The sequence below is a fragment of the Bubalus bubalis genome, chromosome 20 (genome assembly GCF_019923935.1).
Source record: "Bubalus bubalis isolate 160015118507 breed Murrah chromosome 20, NDDB_SH_1, whole genome shotgun sequence".
Lineage (NCBI taxonomy): Eukaryota > Metazoa > Chordata > Mammalia > Artiodactyla > Bovidae > Bubalus > Bubalus bubalis.
Genome location: NC_059176.1, coordinates 44744663 through 44762228, shown reverse-complemented (window position 1 = coordinate 44762228; position 17566 = coordinate 44744663).

Here is a 17566-nt window from a genome sequence, read left to right as displayed (position 1 = left end):
GCCCCACAGCAAAGAAATGAGCAGACAGATTAGCAAGCAGAAACTGATGAGAGGTTGGGATTGACAAACAAACACTACTATGTATAAAATAGGTAACTAAAGAGAACAGTAGTCACGTACGGATGTGAGAGTTGGACTATAAAGAAGGCTGCGTGCTGAAAAATTGATGCTTTTGAATTGTGGTGCTGGAGAAGACTCTTGAGAGTCCCTTGGACAGCAAGGAGATCAAACCAGTCAATCCTAAAGGAAATCAACCCTGAATATTCATTGGAAGGATTGATGCTGAAGCTGAAGTTCCGATATTTTGGCCACCTGATGTGAACAGCCAACTCATTGGAAATGACCCTGATGCTGGGTAAGATTGAGAACAAGAGGAGAAGTGGGTGACAGAGGATGACATCACCTACTCAATGGACATGAGTTTGAGCAAACGCCAGGAGATAGTGAAGGACAGGGAAGCCTCGAGTGCTGCAGTCCATGGGGGTCACAAAGAGTCAGACATGTCTGAGTGACTGAACAACAGCAATGAGAACATGCTGGACAGCACAGGGAACTCTACTTAGTGCTCTGTGGTGACCTGAATGGGAAGGAAATCCAAAAAAAGGGGATATATGTATATATATAGCTGATTCACTTTGCTGTGCAGCAGAAACTAACACAATGGCTGCCAGCTTCATGCTCACCTCTAAAGCTCACCCTGGACCTTGTCCTGTGGGCACCAACCAGAAGGACACAGGGAAGAGAGCCCTGGGAGATGCAATTCAGCCTGGCCAAGCTGGCTTACCAGAGAACTGCCCTCTCTTACACATGGGAAGTGAGCCTCAGAGAGGCTGGTTCACATGCCCAGGCCCACACGGCCAGTAAGGCTCACTCAGTGTGGCTCCTGAGCCTGGTCCTAACCCAGGCTCTGGCTTGCTGGCTGTGGGGACTCAGCTATAACAAGAGCTGGGCAGAGCTCCCGCTTCAGCACCTGGGACTCAGGGAATGTCCCTGTGCAGAGAGATATGTGGTGTGGAGGAGAAGCCCTTCAGAGTGGGGGTCTTCAGTTCTTCCCTGCAGGTCCAGTGGTTAAGATGCCATGCTTCCAACGCAGGGGATGCAGGTTTGATCCCTGATCAGGGAACTTAGATCCCACATGTCACATGGCCCCCCCACCCCCCAAAAAAAAGAGAGAGTGGGAGTCTGGTATTGTCCTGACCGACTTGTATAGTATCAAATAAGTTAATTAACCACGACAAACCTCAGTTTTCCAACTTGCAAAATGGGTTCCTCATAGTACCACCCTCCCAGGGTTTGGGAAAGGATTAAGGGAGATGATCCAAGGATTTGGGAGGCCAGTTATAATCTGTTATTCAGGAGCCATGCACACATGTAGGCTTCTGCATTGTAGGTAAAGTTTTGGGGCTGAATCGTAGGGTAGGAGTCACCCTTTCTCAGCCTCAGGACCTCCCCCCAGTCCCAGAAAGACTGAGATGGAGGCAGGTGGATGCCCCATCTTACACAGAGCCAGTGGGGATTAGGCTCAACTCAGACCCTGGGGTGGTGGCATTAGGGGCCCTGCAGGGTCAAGACAGTGTGGGACTATGGAGGAGGGGTACCTGTCAGGCCTTGGAAATGAGCTCCTGAAGGATCTTACCTGCCCCCACTTCCCTTCCCCAGCAGAACAGCAGGCTTTCCGAGGAGGGTCTTTGAGGCACAATCTGCCCCTCTGGCAGCCCATGGTGAGTCCTGGGTCTCAGGACAGCCCGGCCGGAGAGGGAGAAAAGGAGCAACACCCTCCCAGCCCCCCATGCCGCGGGCAGCGGAGGCCAGCTCACCAGGTGCCCAGAGTTTGGTGCTAAATTTAGAATCCAACTTCTTAGCAAGCTCAGTCTTTGTTTAGTCGGAGGTGAAATTCAGGGCTGATGAAACTCACCTGCCTGTCACTGCTTGACTGGCAGGTCCACCGCCCTGGGAGGAGGCACAGAATGCTGATCAATCCCGTCGTCCCTGGCCACTGCCTGGCCACTTCCTGTCTGTCCCCAGACCTCAGCTGTTCAACCACCACAGCAGGTCTGTGACCCTAGGCGTGTGGCCCGGGAGCCTGATATGGCACTGCTGCCTCGAGCCCACTCTGTGTCCTCTGGGGTGAGGGTGAGTTCAGCTTTTCATCCAGGAGCTTCTGCTGTTTTATGGATTTAATACCAGGAAGGTTGGGCTCAGCACTGGGGCTGTTGGGTCCCAGGGACCCTGTCTACTGGTTTCAAGGATCAGTTTTTTCCCAAGGCCAGCTCAGAGCACTGACTTAGTAGAAGTCAGGCTGGGAGCTGATGGAGCACCTACTTCCCACGTGGCTCTGTGGTAAAGAATCTGCCTGCCAATGCAGGAGACATGGGTTTGATCCCTGGGTCAGGAAGATTCCCTGGAGAAAGGAATGGCTACCCACTTCAGTATTCTTGCCTGGAGAATTCCATGGACAAAGGAGCCTGGCAAGCTACAGTCCATGGGGTCACAAAGAGTCAGACACGACTAAGCAACTAACACACACGAATGCAGAGCTGATGCATGCTCAGGGCACTGCATGAGATGCTCAATAGATGTGGGAGCTATTTACAGAGTTATAAGTGCTGAGAGAGATCCGGAGAGGTGTAAGGGGGTGACTCTTGCGGGGTTGGTAGAGGCTTTGCGGAAGAGATAATAACAAAACAGAAATGAGAAGCTGAATAGAGCAAGGGAAGGACAGTGCAGGGAAAGACAGTCTGGGGTAGAGACCATCGTCTCCCAAGATGGGACACCAAAGCATATTTTCTGGGAGCAGCGAGGATTGTCTGGATGGCTGCAGTGTAGACTCCTAGCTGGGCTGTGGCAGGAGATGAGCCTGCATGGTGATGTGGGACCCTTTGAGTGATGGTCCCAGAATTTTGAACTGGGGAGGATGAGTGCCTTCCTGTGGGCACAGGGACCCACCCGGGGGGAGGGATATGAGCAGATTGGCCTTGAGACTTAGCTCCTCATTCTGAGACGCTTTTTTCCATGATTAGTTTTTCTAAAAATCTCTCTTCTTACAATTCCCTAGTGATCCAATGGTTAAGAATCTGCCTGCTGATGCAGGGTACATGGGTTTGATCCCTGATGTGGGAAGATCCTGCATACCTTGGGGCAATTAAGCCCGTGTGCTGCAAGTACTGAGCCTGTGCTCTAGTGTTTGGGAGCTCCAACAAAGAGCCCATGTGCCACCAACTACTGAAGCCCACGAGCCCTAGAGCCCATCCTCTGCAGTAAGAAAAGCCACCATAATGAGAAGGCTGTGGACCTCAACTAGAGAGTAGTCCCCGCTTACAGCAACTAGAGACAGCCCACACGCAGCAACAGAAACACAGTGCAGCCAGTAAATAAATAAAATTATATAAAAATCTCTCTTCTAGAATCTTAGCGTACCCTCAAGCCAACAGCCAGCAAAAAGCCAGGGCACCCAGTCATACAGCTGCAAAGAAATGGATTCTGCTAATAATCAGCATGAACTTGGAATTGGATTCTTCCCCAGTCAAGCCTCCAGATGAGAAGGCAGCCCAGTCAGCACCTTGATCACAGCCTCGTGAGACCATGAGCTGAAGACCCAGCTAAGCTTTGCCTGGACTCCTGACCCACTGAACCATGAGGTGATAAATTGTGTTGTTCAAGCTGCTATATTGGTGGTCACTGGTTATATACCATAGAAAACCAGTAGAATATCCGTTCCTACACTCTAAGCCACTACATACTAATCAAAGTTTTTATCCTTTCAGTGTATTTTTTATTCCAATTTTTTAAAAGTTTTATTTATTTTATTTTTAAAAAAATGTTTGGCCATGTGGATCTTGGTTGCTGTGCAGGCTTTTCTCTAGTTGTGGTGAGTGGGCTTCTCATGGCAGTGGCTTCTCTTTTTGCAGAGCAGAGGCTCTAGGTAAGTGGGCTTCAGTTGTTGTGGTGCCTGGGCTTAGTTGCTGAGGCACATGGGATCTTTCCGCACCAGCGATGGAACCTGTGTCTCCTATATTGGCAGGCAGATTCTTTACCACTGGACCACCAGGGGAGTCCACAGTTTTGTTTTATATCCAATGTATTAATAGATAGTAAATTAACATGGTAAATTGTAAACCTATAAAAGAGCTTATAGCAAATGGTCTTCTCTTGCTTCCCTGTTCCCAATTACTCTGTCTCCTTCCCCAGGGACAGTCTGTGTTATCAGTTTCTTGTTCATTCTTCAAGGGAAGTTCTGCATATCTATGTGCCAATACCACTACATGCATATTTGTATTTTGCATGAATGGCATTCTACCATATATGCTGTTTTGCTCCTTGTTTTTCAGTTAATATGTCTTGGAGATTATTCTGTATCATCACAATCAAAGTTCTTTCTTTTTACATAGATGTATCGTCACTCATACAGCATATTAAACCTAGACAGCTTGTTAAAAAGCAGAGACATCACTTTGCCAACAAAGGTCCATCTAGTTAAAGCTATGGTTTTTCCAGTAGTCATGTATGAATGTGAGAGTTGGATCACAAAGAACGCTGAGTGGTGAAGAATTGATGCCTTTGAACTGTGGTGTTAGAGAAGACTCTTGAGAGTCCCTTGGACAGCAACGAGATCCAACCAGTCAATCCTAAAGGAAATCAGTTCTGAAGATTCATTGAAATGACCGATGCTGAAGCTGAAGCTCCAGTACTTTGGCCACCTGATTCAAACAGCCAACTCACTGGTAAAAACCCTGATGCAGGGAAAGATTGAGGGCAAAAGGAGAAGAGGATGGCAGAGGATGAGATGGTTAGATAGCATCACTGACTCAAGGGACATGAGTTTGAGCAAACTCCATGAAATAGTGAAGGACAGGGAAGCCTGACGTGCTGCAGCCCATGGGGTTGCAAAGAGTCAGAGACAACTTAGTGACTAAACAACAAATCAGCACTTAATAACTTATTTACAAAGCAGAAATAGAGTCACAGATGTAGGAAAAAACTTATGGTTACTGGGGGTGGGGGAGAGGTGGGGAAGGGATGAATTGGGAGACTGGGATTGACATATACACACACGTATACATAAAATAGATAACTAATAAGAACCTGCTGATAGCACAAGGAACTCCTCAATACTCTGTAATGGCCTATATGGGAAAAGAATCTAAAAAAGAGTGGATATATGTGTTTGTCTAACTGCTTTACATCTGAAACTAACACAACATTGTAAATAACTGTACATCAATAAAATTTTTTTTAAAAACCAGTCTCTAATTGGTGGACTTCTAGGAAGCGTTCCATCTTTTGTTCTTACAAACAATACTGTAACACGACTTTGTACATTTGTAATTTGATGTATGTGTAAGTATCTCTGCAGGAGAAATTTCTAGAAGTGGAAGTTTAGGGTGAAATTGTGTATAGCTTTATACCAGTGATGAATATTGCTTCTCTTCCAGAATCCATTACAAGTCATTCTTCTGCCGACAATTTATGACAGCTCATGTTTCTCTTACCCTCTCCAAGACAGTATCAATCATTTTGCTCCTTGGCAAACCATCTCTCTGGTTAAAAAAATAGTTTATCTTATACATTTAATTTGAGGTTTAGTGTATTTTTATAGGTTCAGGAAGCATGTGTGTTTTCTTTTCTGAAATCTGTTTATATCCTTTGTCCACTTTCTTCTTTGTTTGCTGGTCCTTTTTTAATCCCAGGTTGATTTGTAGAACTCTTTATCCATTAGGATAATTAGCCTTTTGTGTGTGATATGAATTGCAAATACTGTGTTTTCCCTAGATTGCATTTTGATTTTGCTTATGGTGGTTTTTGCAATGATTGCTTCAACAGAGTCCAATTTATTAGACTTTCCATCCCTGGCTTTCCCTTCCCTCCCTCCCCCTCTCCTTCCCAGCTTCTGAGTTTATTATACTTGGGAAGTGCTTCCCCATTCTGAGACAAAAACAAAAACCGCCCATTATTGTGCTTCAGAAATGGCAGGTTCATATGGCACAAGGAAGTCAGTTTCTCTGAAACTGACCAATAAAAGGACCTCTGGTATGAACAACAGAGATAAGAGAAATTTCAGTCTTTAAAGCTGGAACATGGAGGCAGGTGCAGTCTGGGCAAAGACTGATCACATCAGTCCAGGAGATCCCAGCCCAGGTTAGCCTGACTCCCCCAGTTTGGGTACTCAGATTTTGTCCCAATTTTAGGCTCTGTCACCCTGGGAACCTGAGGTCTATGTTGCCAACAAGTGCCAGCATCTTTACCTGTAAAATAGGAAAGGCATTACCTGTCCCACCTTGCCTGCCTTGCTGGGTGGCTGTGAGGAACAAGTGACACCAGTGAGTTGAAAAGGCCTTCATGACTACCCAGTCTGGGGCTTCCCTGGTTATTCAGTGGTTAAGACTCCACCCTTCCAATGTAGGGGGTATGGATTCGATCCCCGGTTGGGGAACAAAAATCCCACGTGACTCGAGGTTTGACCAAAAAATAATTTTTTTTTAAATAAATAAAACTGTCCAGTCCTTTGTGCAAGCACAGTGACCTCCTTAGTTATCTGGCATACAAACATCCAGCTGAATCAACACCCATGGCTCCACCATCCTCAGAAGCATCTGGCTAGAGAACTCCAGGTTTTCTTGCCCTTTCTTTTCCCCACATCCAAGGAGTTGCCCAGACTCATTGCTTCTAATCGCTAAAAATTCTCTTGCCTGTGTCTTCTCTTGTCTACTTTAACCATCATCGCCATTGTTCTGCATTCATGATTTCATGGTTGAACCATTGCAATAATGGTTCTCAGTGTCTGCTGGTCACTGATCCTTTTATCTCTCCCACGCTTCTGCTCCCAGAATTGGGCCCTGGCTTGTCCTTGGAGGGGCACAGGCCACACCTGGTTGGAGTCAATTAAATGTGAATATAGAGGCAGATCAGGGGATTGTGTCCCAGCAGCCGCCCCCTGTTCACCTGCCCACAGACACCAGTTGAGTGCAGTAGCAGGTGAACAGGGCTCTGCTGCACCCCAGGGGTGTGCCTCTTTGCTAGTTTAAGCTAATCATGGTGATGATGATTCCACACCCTTTGTCAGCGATTGGCTTAGGAATGGTGTGGGACACAATTCTGGCCAATGAGATGTGATGGAAAGACTGCCAGGGGAATTCTGGGAAAGGTTTTCTTGCTCTGAAAAGGTGAGAGCTAAGAAGTCCTGTTCTGCAGCTGCTTGTTGATGGCCGCTGTGCAATGCCTGGAGCCGAGACAGAGGTTTGGAGACCCTGACAAGAGGGAGATGAGCCACCTCAAGCTGTCAATGGCAGAAAGGAAAGAGAAAACAAATCTGGGTGCATAACAATGTTGAACTGCTGAAGTCATCACAGTTCAATCACCTTGCCTCTGGGCTTCTTCTGTGAGATAGTAGCTGTTTGCACTGTTCTGTACTGGATTTCTGTGACTTGTAGCCATGAGTGGTCTCACTGCTAAAAAAAACACCACGATGACATCTATTGCTATATCAGGTGGCCTGGCTGGGACAGAGCTGCCATGTGGCTACCCTGTCCCTGAGAATACCTTTTCCACCAGGGGTCTGTTTGCTGGGATTTTTATGTGTGGGGCTTGTGGGCTTAGAATAAGAGGGAGGGTTGGGTACGAGCAGTGGTGGTAGAGATGGGGAGATGAGGAGGATGGGGACATAGTGATTGTCCTCTTTCTTCCCTCCCCCCACCGCTTGCCCTGGGGCTGCTCTAGGAATCAGCTCTGTGCCTTGTTAGAGAGAGTATGGGGCCAGGACATGAATGTCATGCTCAGGAAGGGTGTTGGGAGACCCTGAGCCCAAGCTGCTTCAGAGCCCAGCAGGCAGGAATAAGTGGTTACTAGGGCTGGGTTAGGAAGCTCTGCAGGAGTCCAGTTGGGGAGCAGAAATAGGCCTGGCCCAGGACGGTGGCCAGGGGGTGAGGAGGAGAGAAGAGTCCACCCAGGGCTTCTTGGGTGGATGACTGCAGAGCCTGGACCCTACACCCGGCAAGCTGGGAGTGACGCATCCTGACACACCCTTTGGCTTCTTGGAGATGTCACGGTGCTGGGGCCAGAGTGGGTCACAGGAGATTTTACATGGGGAGATGTCCTGGGGAGCAGGAAAGAGCCCTGACTCCCTCCCTTGGTTTGGAGGTGGACGTGGGAACAAGTCACAGATCTGGGCAATGGGTCTCAGGTCTATGGCAGGTGGTGTCTGGCAGAAGCAGGGGTGATGGCAGGTGGTGGGTGGAGCCTGGCAGTAAGTATCTTGCCTGCATTTTTAAAAACATTTTATTTTGTACTGGAGTATACCAGTTATTAATAACAATGTTGTGATAGTTTCAGGTGAACAGCTAAGGGACTCATCCATAAATATAAGTGTTTTCATTCTCCTCAAGGCTCAGATGGTAAAGAGTCTGCCTGCAATGCAGGAGACCCCGGTTCGATCCCTGGGTCAAGAAGATCCCTTGGAGAAGGGAATGGCTACCTACTCTAGTATTCTTGCCTGGAGAGTCCCATGCACAGAGGGGCCTGGTGGGGATACAGTCCACGGGGTCACAAAGAGTTGGACACGACTGACGCGACTTAGCAGTAGCAGCAGCAGAGCAACTAACACACTTTTCATTTGTTTTTCCCCAAACTCCCCTCCCATCCAGGCTGGCACATAACACTGAGCAGAGTTACCTGTGCTATATAGTAGGTCCTTGTTGGTTACCCATGTTAAATATAGCCATGTGTACTTGCATTTTGAACCCACCAGTGCAGGTTGGTACAGGAGTGAGGGTACCACCTTGTGTTCACAGAGGCCCCCTGCCACCAGGAGAGGGCAGCATTGCAGTTTTGTGCAGGGGCCTGGGTGTCTAGCAGGGCAGGTCCACAGATCTGCAGCCTGGACTTGCTTCCTGACTGCCACCTGGATTTTCCTAAGACTACACAAGGCCTTTCCATATTTGTTCCCTCCTTCCCCACTCTGACAGGCATGCTCAGATGCAGTGCAAGTCTGGCCCTCATGTTGGTGACAGGTGGGCACCTGTAGCTGGATTCAGTTGCCATAGCGACCAAGTAGGGAAAACTGCCCCAAACCCCAGACTGATGAGAGCCCAGAGCCAGCCCACTTTGCTACATCATTGCATTTTCCCAGGCACTATTGCGTGAATGTGTGCAGGATGATACAAGGGATTTTCTGAGAGGAAATTTATGTGGATGCGGTATTAGAGGTTTGACCAAAAAATATCATCTCCCTTCCCTTCCTCATATATAGCTGCCATGACCAGCCACAATATGCAACTTCCTGTCTGCTTGTCAACTGGCAGCCAGCACCAGAAAACACCCCCACTTCTGGCTGACACACAGGGTTATGGAGGATAAGGTATTCCTGTTTCAGAGCATTATTCAGAGTGGTCCGAAAAATTTATGGATGCTCCCCCATGTGACCTGGCATTGGGCTGGGGAATGTCTTAGTCATCTCGGGCTGTCAGAACAAAATACTGCACCACAGACTGGGTGGCTTAAGAAATAAATGTTTCCTTCTCTGGAGACTGGGAAGTCCAAACTTGAGGTGTCGACTGACTCAGTGTCTTGCAAGGACTCTGTTTCTGGCTTGTCGATGCCCGCCTTCTTGCTGTGTGCACACCTGGCCTTTCCTCGGTGTGTGTGCAGAGAGAGAAAGAGCAAGCTGGCTGGTGTCTCTCCTTTTTAGAGTGCTAGTCCCGCCATGAGGGTTCTATCATCATGATCTCGACTAACTCAAATTACCTTCCAGTGGCCACAGCTGCAAATGTTGATACTATCACGTTTGGGTTTAGAGCTCCAACACATGAATTTGGGTGGATAAGCATTCAGTCTGTAACATGGGCTTGCACAGATTGAAAGTGACCCTACAAAAGCTATCAGGAGGGACTTCCCTGGTGGTACAGTGGATAAGATTCTGTCTGCCAATGCAGGGGACACGAGTTTGATCCCTGATCCAGAAAGATACCTCCTGCCGCGGAGCAACTAAGCCTGTGGGCTGCAACTCTTGAGCCCATGAGCCCAACTACTGAAGCCCGCACACCCTAGAGCCCGTTCTCCCCAGTGAGAAGCCTGTGCACCGCAGCTAGAGAGTGGCCCCCGTTCATCACAACTAAAGAAAAGACCAGGCAGCAACAAAGACCCAGCACAGCCAAAAATAAATAAATAATTTTAAAAAACCTATCAGGAAAGATTTATTCTTTCATTCATCCATCCATCTGTTCATTCATTCATTCAATAATTCTATTGAGTGCCAGACAGTGTTCAGTGTCCTAGGGATACAGCCGTGAACAAAACAGAGAAAAATTCCTGTGCTATGAAGCTTACCTTTTAGAGGCAAAAGGTGGGAAAATTAATAAGTAAGCAAGTAATTATAGAATCAGTGGGTAACAAGTGCAATCAAAGAAGCCTAAGGGGTAGGGGAGAATTGTGGGGATTATAGAGGGAGATTTGCTCTTTTTACGGAGTGATCAGGCAGACCTGGTGGAAAGAGGCATTGAAACAGGTTTAATGGCAGCTATAGAATAAGTCTTGCAGATTTTCTACTACAGAGAACATTCCTGACTGAGGGCCACAGTTAACCAAGCTTTAAAATCCACTGCTGCATTCGTATGAAGCTTACATCTTCCACAGCTGCTTCCTGTCAATGACTGACCTCTCCTGGGAGCCTGGGACCCTTCATCAACAAACTGGCTCAGAGATTTTGCTGAAACTTCCTGAGACAACACCATACTCTAGGGCCCTTCCATTCTGCCTTTTTTCTTCTTTTCTTCCCTTGGGGTCAGACTTGTGTCACTGTCAGGCCTCAACCCCCTGCTCCATCCTTATTTCCTGTCATAAAGGCATTTCTCTCCATAAAACCTGGCATGATTAACCCCATCTCAGCATCTGCTTCTTAGAGGACCAGGAGTCACACAGGCTTGAAGGAAGTTAGAGAGAAAGCCATATGATGGTTAAGGGAAGAGTGTTCCAAGCTGAAGGAACATGCTTGTGTGCACACTCTCACAGCTCAGCAGTAAAGGACCCACCTGCCAATGCAGGAGACACAGGTTTGACCCCTGGGTTGGGAAGATCCCCTCAAGGAGGAAATGGCAGCCCACTTCAGTATTCTTGCCTGGGAAATCCCATGGACAGAGGAGCCTGGTGGGCTACAGTCCATGGGGCCGCAGAGTCAGTGACACACATGCATGCACATGCTCCTAACTTAATGCTCATAAGTTCAGCGATGCTATCAGAAGGCACCTGGGTCAGAGACAAAGGACTATAGTACTTTGTCTAAAGTACTAAACCAGCAACACATTCCATTGGTTGAGACTGGCCAATAGGACAGTCCAGATTCAAAGGGAGGGGACAGGGACTCCTCCTCCTGATGGGAGGAGCTGCAAAATCAGTTAAAAGAGGCCTGGGTACCAGGAGGGGAATAACTGCAGCCAGTTTTGCAGACAGCTGCCATAGTGATGAGAGGAAGTAGGTAACTCAGGAGGTTGAGGTCAAAAATTCCCTAAGGAATCAATCCAGGCCTCCCGGGAGTCCTTAGTCTTTAACCTTGCCTACGTCTCACTCAGACCTGACGACCCACCCTGCCAAGGCAAGGGCCAGCTGCTGCCCCGCTGTGGGTCTTGGAGAGAACATAGCCTCAACCTTCCCTGCAGGCCTGCGGTGTGTGTGCTCAGTAGATTAGTCCTGTCTGACTGTCTGCAATCCCATGGACTATAAGCCTGCCAGGCTTCTGTGTCCATGGGATTTTCCAGGCAAGAATACTGAGTGGGTTGCCTTTTTCTTCTCTGGTACATTATTATGGTAGTATATATACGACTTAACAACTGAACAACAACATTAGCAATATACACTATGGTGCATGTGTGCATGTTCAGTCACTAAGTTGTGTCTGACTTTGCGAACCCATGAATTGTAGCTCTCAAGGCTCCACTGTCCATGGGATTTCTTAAATACTGGAGTGGGTTTCCATGCCCTCCTCCAGGGGATCTTCCTGTCCAGGGGAAAGCAGAGCTGAAACAGATCACGTGAGCCTGTGGTTTTTCACATGCTGTTTGGGTGATGGAGGGAGGGAGTTGGGTGGGGACAGCTGGGAACAACATGCCCTGCCCACTCTGATCCCCCGCTGTAATTACTCTCCCCTCACCCCCAACACTTGCCATGCCGCCGGGGTCCAGCTCACAGCTGAATTAGGAAAGCAATTTGTTCGTGCGGAATGTATCTCTGTTGGAGGTTTCTCTCTCATCATTAACTAATTTGCTGTGCTTCGCCTTGGCCCTTGTTATCTATAACCATGGCAACAATGCATAGAGCTCTACACAAATTTATTTTGGACTCTGGGAATTTAACGATAGTCTATTTCTGGCTCTTGGCTTTGGAGAGGCTGGGTGGGTCTGAAGGCCTGGGGCTGGGGTCAGGGGTCCAACCCTTGATCCTGTGCAGGTCACTGTGTGACCTCTAGCCCAAACTCCTCCTCTGGGGTTTCAGCTTCTCTGTCTGTGAATGTGTGGGGGTTGGAGTCAGGGGGTCTCTGAGCATCCTGTGTGCATTTGGGATCTAGAGGGAGAGTTCCCCAGCCCACCTGGGAGGCTGTGGACTGACGACGAGTGTGGGGATGTAGGCAGTGGTGTGTGGCTGCCGCAGCTGATGCTCTCCTCTCTCTCTGCTAATTTTATGTCCTCACTATGTAATTATACTGTGAAATTCCCTGACTGAAGACAACTTCTAAAATATCCTTCCCCGACTCCCACCACTCACTGTCCAGATTCGTGAATGGGGAAAGTGGGTGTTTGTAGCTTTTGGCGGAAAACAAGAGATGTTATGCAACCTGCCCATCCTTCTCTGAATTTCCCCAGTGCCGCCCCCACACTGGGATTCAGAAGAGGGGAACGGGGCTTTTCAGGATGGGAAGGTGTGGATCTTAACCTCGCTGGGCCCCAGTTTTCTCATCTGTCAAGTGGGGAGAAAAGTATCTTCCTATAGGGTGATGTGCAAAGACTGTGCCTTCTGGCCACAGAGACTGTGATGGGAATGTGGGCTGAACCCACAGGGAGAGGCTGGGACCTGGGACCCTACGCTGCAGTGCTTGCACCTGGACTCACCTCTCCTCCAGCAACAAAACACAAAGAAACTGTACGGGATTAAAAATAACTGCATGCATGTGCAGTTGGGGAAAATTCTGGACCAAAAGATACAAAGAGATCGAAAAATCCAATTGCCACTTTTGAGGAGCCTGAAGCAAAAGCAGGGCACTGCGCATGTCCCCTGCATACAGCACCACCTAAGGGATGAGGAAACCACCTAAGCCACCCCTCCAGCCCCAGCCCAGACATACCCCTACCCTCACTCCATATAAGGAGCAAGCTCACCCGCACCTCAGGGAGCGAGCAGCAGGGGAATTGTTTATTCCCATTCCCCTTTGTGCTGCAACAGAGACCCCAATAAAGCCCCTCCTGAATTTCTTGTCTGGCCTCTAGTCAACTGATTAAGGAGGCCAAGAACCCACATCTGTGATACCTTTTCATTCGACCTTAGGCTGGTGACTTCGCTCCTCTGACCCTCAGTTTTCCCATCTCTAAATGGGAGCAATCTTACAGGATGGGGGTTGTGAGGGTTAAAAGAAATCCTGCCTCAAAATGCCTGGCGTGGAGTCCACGCTTAGCCGCTCATATTTACGGTGATCGTCAGCATAGGTACGATGTCCTCTTACGCCCTGCAGGATCCTCGCAGACCCGGGGGTGTCTTCCCACTCGCTGGCTGTGGGCTGGGTCGCCAGCCTGGAAGACGTGGCCGGGGCCAGCCCCTAATGGACCTGTCAGCTTGATTCCCAGCACATCTTGGAGCTCCCCGCAGGCGGGTGCCGGTGCCACATCGATGAGCCATGTTGCTCTGATGCGCGCCTGACATTTCCTGCCTGCCTGCTTCCCCGGCCCGCCTGGGTCAGCGGTCAGACTGAGTCACCGCCACTCCCGGCAGGTCCTAGGCGCCCACTGCCCCGGGGCACAGGGCGGGAGGAAGCTGGACAGTCAATCTGCTGATAGGCGGCTCTTTCTCTATATTTATATTCTATTTTTTTAAATTAAAATATAGTTGCTTTACGAGATCTGTTTTATAGATCTGTTAGTTTCTGCTGTACAATAAAGTAAATCAGCTCTATGTATACATATATACCCTCCCTTGGCTGCCTCCCTCCCGCCCCCATCCCACCCCTCTAGGTCATCACAGGGCACTGAGCTGAGCTCTCTGTGCCATACAGAAGCTTCCCACTAGCTAGCTATTTTACACATGGTAGTGTATGTGTGGAGTTTCCCAGGTGGCTCAAGTGGTAAAGAATTCACCTCTAATGCAGGAGACCTGGGTTCGATCCCTGCATGGAGCAGATCCCCTGGAAAAGGAAATGGCAACCCACTCTAGTATTCTCAGGGTTGGACACGACTGAAGTGACTTAGCAGCTAGTATTCTCATCTGGAAAGTCCTGTGGACAGAGGAGCCTGGCAAGCTAGAGTCTGTGGGTTCGCAAAGAGTTGGACATGACGGAAGTGGCTTAGCACACTCGCATGCAGTGTATGTATGTCTATGTCAACGCTATTCTCCCAGTTTGTCCTCCCCTCCCCTGTTATAGTTATACTCTGAAGCTTTAGAATATGTTTTGCTTTTAACATGCATGCTTCTTGTTATTCTAATAGACAACAGATACTTAGAATGGTTTGTTCATGACTGATCTACTGCACACGTCAACACATGTTGATTTAAACATAGAAGGAGGTCTGAAAAGAACCAGCAGAAATGTAAGCATTGTGACCTCTGGGGCAGTGACTGGACGTGGCCTTCATAGACAGAAGGAAGGGGTGGGGCTAGCAGAGATGTTAACTACCATGGTTTGAGTGAGTGCTCTTTTGTCTATCTTATGTTTAAAATTTTTAATTTATAAGATTGAAAACATAAAATGATATGGAGAATTTTGTATCAAAAATTTGAAAACTTAGAATAAAAAGGAAAAATTTCCAGAAAAATATAATTTCCCAAAACTTGCTCAAGAGGAATTAAAAATATGAGACTATACCCATTAAAAATCATTAAAAAAATCTTCCCACACAAATAAAGCAGGCTGTAAAAGTTTTTTTCAAATGGTAAAAGAAAAAATAATTAGATATATATGCAAACTTGTCTAGTCCACAGAAAAGAGGGACATTCCCTAAATCAGTTTATTGGGCTAGCACAATCTGGTGAGTTCAAATTAACAATGACAATATAAAAAAAATAATATGATGGAGCCAGTCTCCTTCATGAATTAGTTCCAAGAAATCCTAAATAAAATACGGGCAGGGCTGCCCCTGTGGCTCAGTGGTAAAGAATCCACCTGCCAATGCAGCAGACACAGTTTCAATCCCTGGGTCAGGAAGATCCCCTGGAGAAGGAAATGGCAACCCACTTCAGTATTCTTCACTGGGAAACCCCATGGACACAGAAGCCTGGTGGACTAACAGTCCATGGGGTCGCAAAGAGTCAGACATTATTGGAGTGGGTTTCTATGTCCTCCTCCAAGGGCTCTTCCCCACCCCACATTATTACAGGGCAGGGGGCAGGGTGTTGTGGCTTCTGACACTCTAACTCTGCCACTTACCTGCTGGATGACCTGGGGTGGGTTGCTTGCCCTCTCTGGGCTCCAGAGCTGAGCATCTCCATGGAAGTTGCCTACATCCACTGTGTTTTGAGGTATTTCTTTCCATGCCCATCTCTATGGACCCTTCTTTCCTTGTGCAGGAGGGCTGTTGTGTCTGAGTTGGTGGGAGGGTGCAGGCCTCACCTGTCTCTCCCCAGCTTCCTTGCCTCCAGCCTGCTGCGTTTCCGAGCTGACCCAGCAAAAGACAGCCCTTGGCCCGCTGCCCTGCCTGTGGCCGCCCCAGACCTGAGATGTTCCTGGGCTCACACTGGCTTCAGAATCCCAGGCCCCATGTGAACCAGCTCGCAAGGCCTGGGGCTTGGCTCTCAGCTCCCTGTTTCAGTTTGGGTCCATCACTCTGCCTGGCTCTTCTGGGATTTTACCGTTCTCTGAACCCAAGCTCCCCACCCACTTCTGCCATCCAGCTGCCCCATGGGTTCCTGAGGACACTAGCTGTCTCTTCTGAGGCTGGGCACACATGATTGTGCTTCCCTGGACACAGTGCTGGGCTGGAGGTGATCCCCCCTCCTGGGATCACCTTGGAGGGGGTCACTGCTCCTTTTCTGAAGATCAGTCTCCACTGCCCCTCCTTTCCATCCCTGGTCTCTGGCTGGGGGTTGCTGTGGGCATTCCACGCACTTCTCAGCATTTGAGAAGCCCTCAACTTGGGGTGAATTCCACACTCCCTTGATTCAGATGGGTTAGAAATGATGGCAACTGGGACTCCACACAGGGTCCCAGATTAGATGGTCTCATTCAAGGCCATCACTGATCCTACCTGTCCTGTGATCAGACCCGATTGTTTCAGTACCCCCCACCCTCAAGTTGGAGAGGCACCTCCTGGCTGATCACCCAAGTGTGACTCCCCCTCCCCAATCCAGGGAAATTAATCTTCAATTATCAGGAAATTTGTTGTGAATAACCCTCTTCCTACACCTTCCCATGGGGCAGGGATAGAAGCTCCTGCTTGTGCTGAGCATGTCTGATTTCATGGCTCAGGAGCAGGAGATTGCATTTCCTGAAGGACACGCCAGCCCTCTGCCCGGCGGCTCTCATGCTGGGAGTTTTCTCCAGGGGTCCCGTTAGAGATGAATCATGTATCTTTGCCCCTAAGCCTCAGATAACTTGGAATATGTGGGCCAAATGGTCTCAATGTACATGACTGCTGTCCACCATTTAATTCTTTCTCTCTCTTTTTTAAAGATTTTATTTTATTTTTATAATTTTGCTTATTTATTGGCTGTTCTGGGTCTTTGTTGCTTCGTGGGCTTTTCTCTAGTTGTGTTGCATGGGCTTCTCATTGCGTAGGCATCTCTTGTAGCAGAGCACGGGCTCTAGGGCTCGAGGGCTTCAGTAGTTGCAGCACATGGGCTCAGTCGTTGCGACACATGGGCTCTGTTGCTTCATGGTACATGGAATCTCCTCGGATCAGGGATGGAACCCATGTCTCCTGCATTGGCAGGTGGGATTCTTTACCACTGAGCTACAGGGAAGCCCCACCAACCATTTCTTTAATGCTGGTAACTTACTCCTTATGTGACCACAGTGGTTTCTAGTAGGCGACACCTTCCTGGGTTTAGCAGAAAGCCAGGGGTCAGGATATTTTTGTTGATGGAGACTGCACAGTGTTCTGAGAGGGCCCTGTGACCTGAAGGTGGAGAGCACTAGGGGTGGGGGTGGGGGATGGGAAGGACATGGTTAACGGTGACCCCAGAGGGTGGGTGATGCCCATCACCTCCCATAACAGTCCCAAGGCAAGTGGTCCCATGACAACTCACAGGACTGTCTAGACAGCGCTGGGCCCAGCGCTTATCACCCAGGAGGATGACTCATGGTGTCTGGGCCTTGTTAACCTGTTCACATGAGTCATCTGAGCCCCCACGGGTCTCGGATCCCTCAGCTGTAAAATAGGAATGA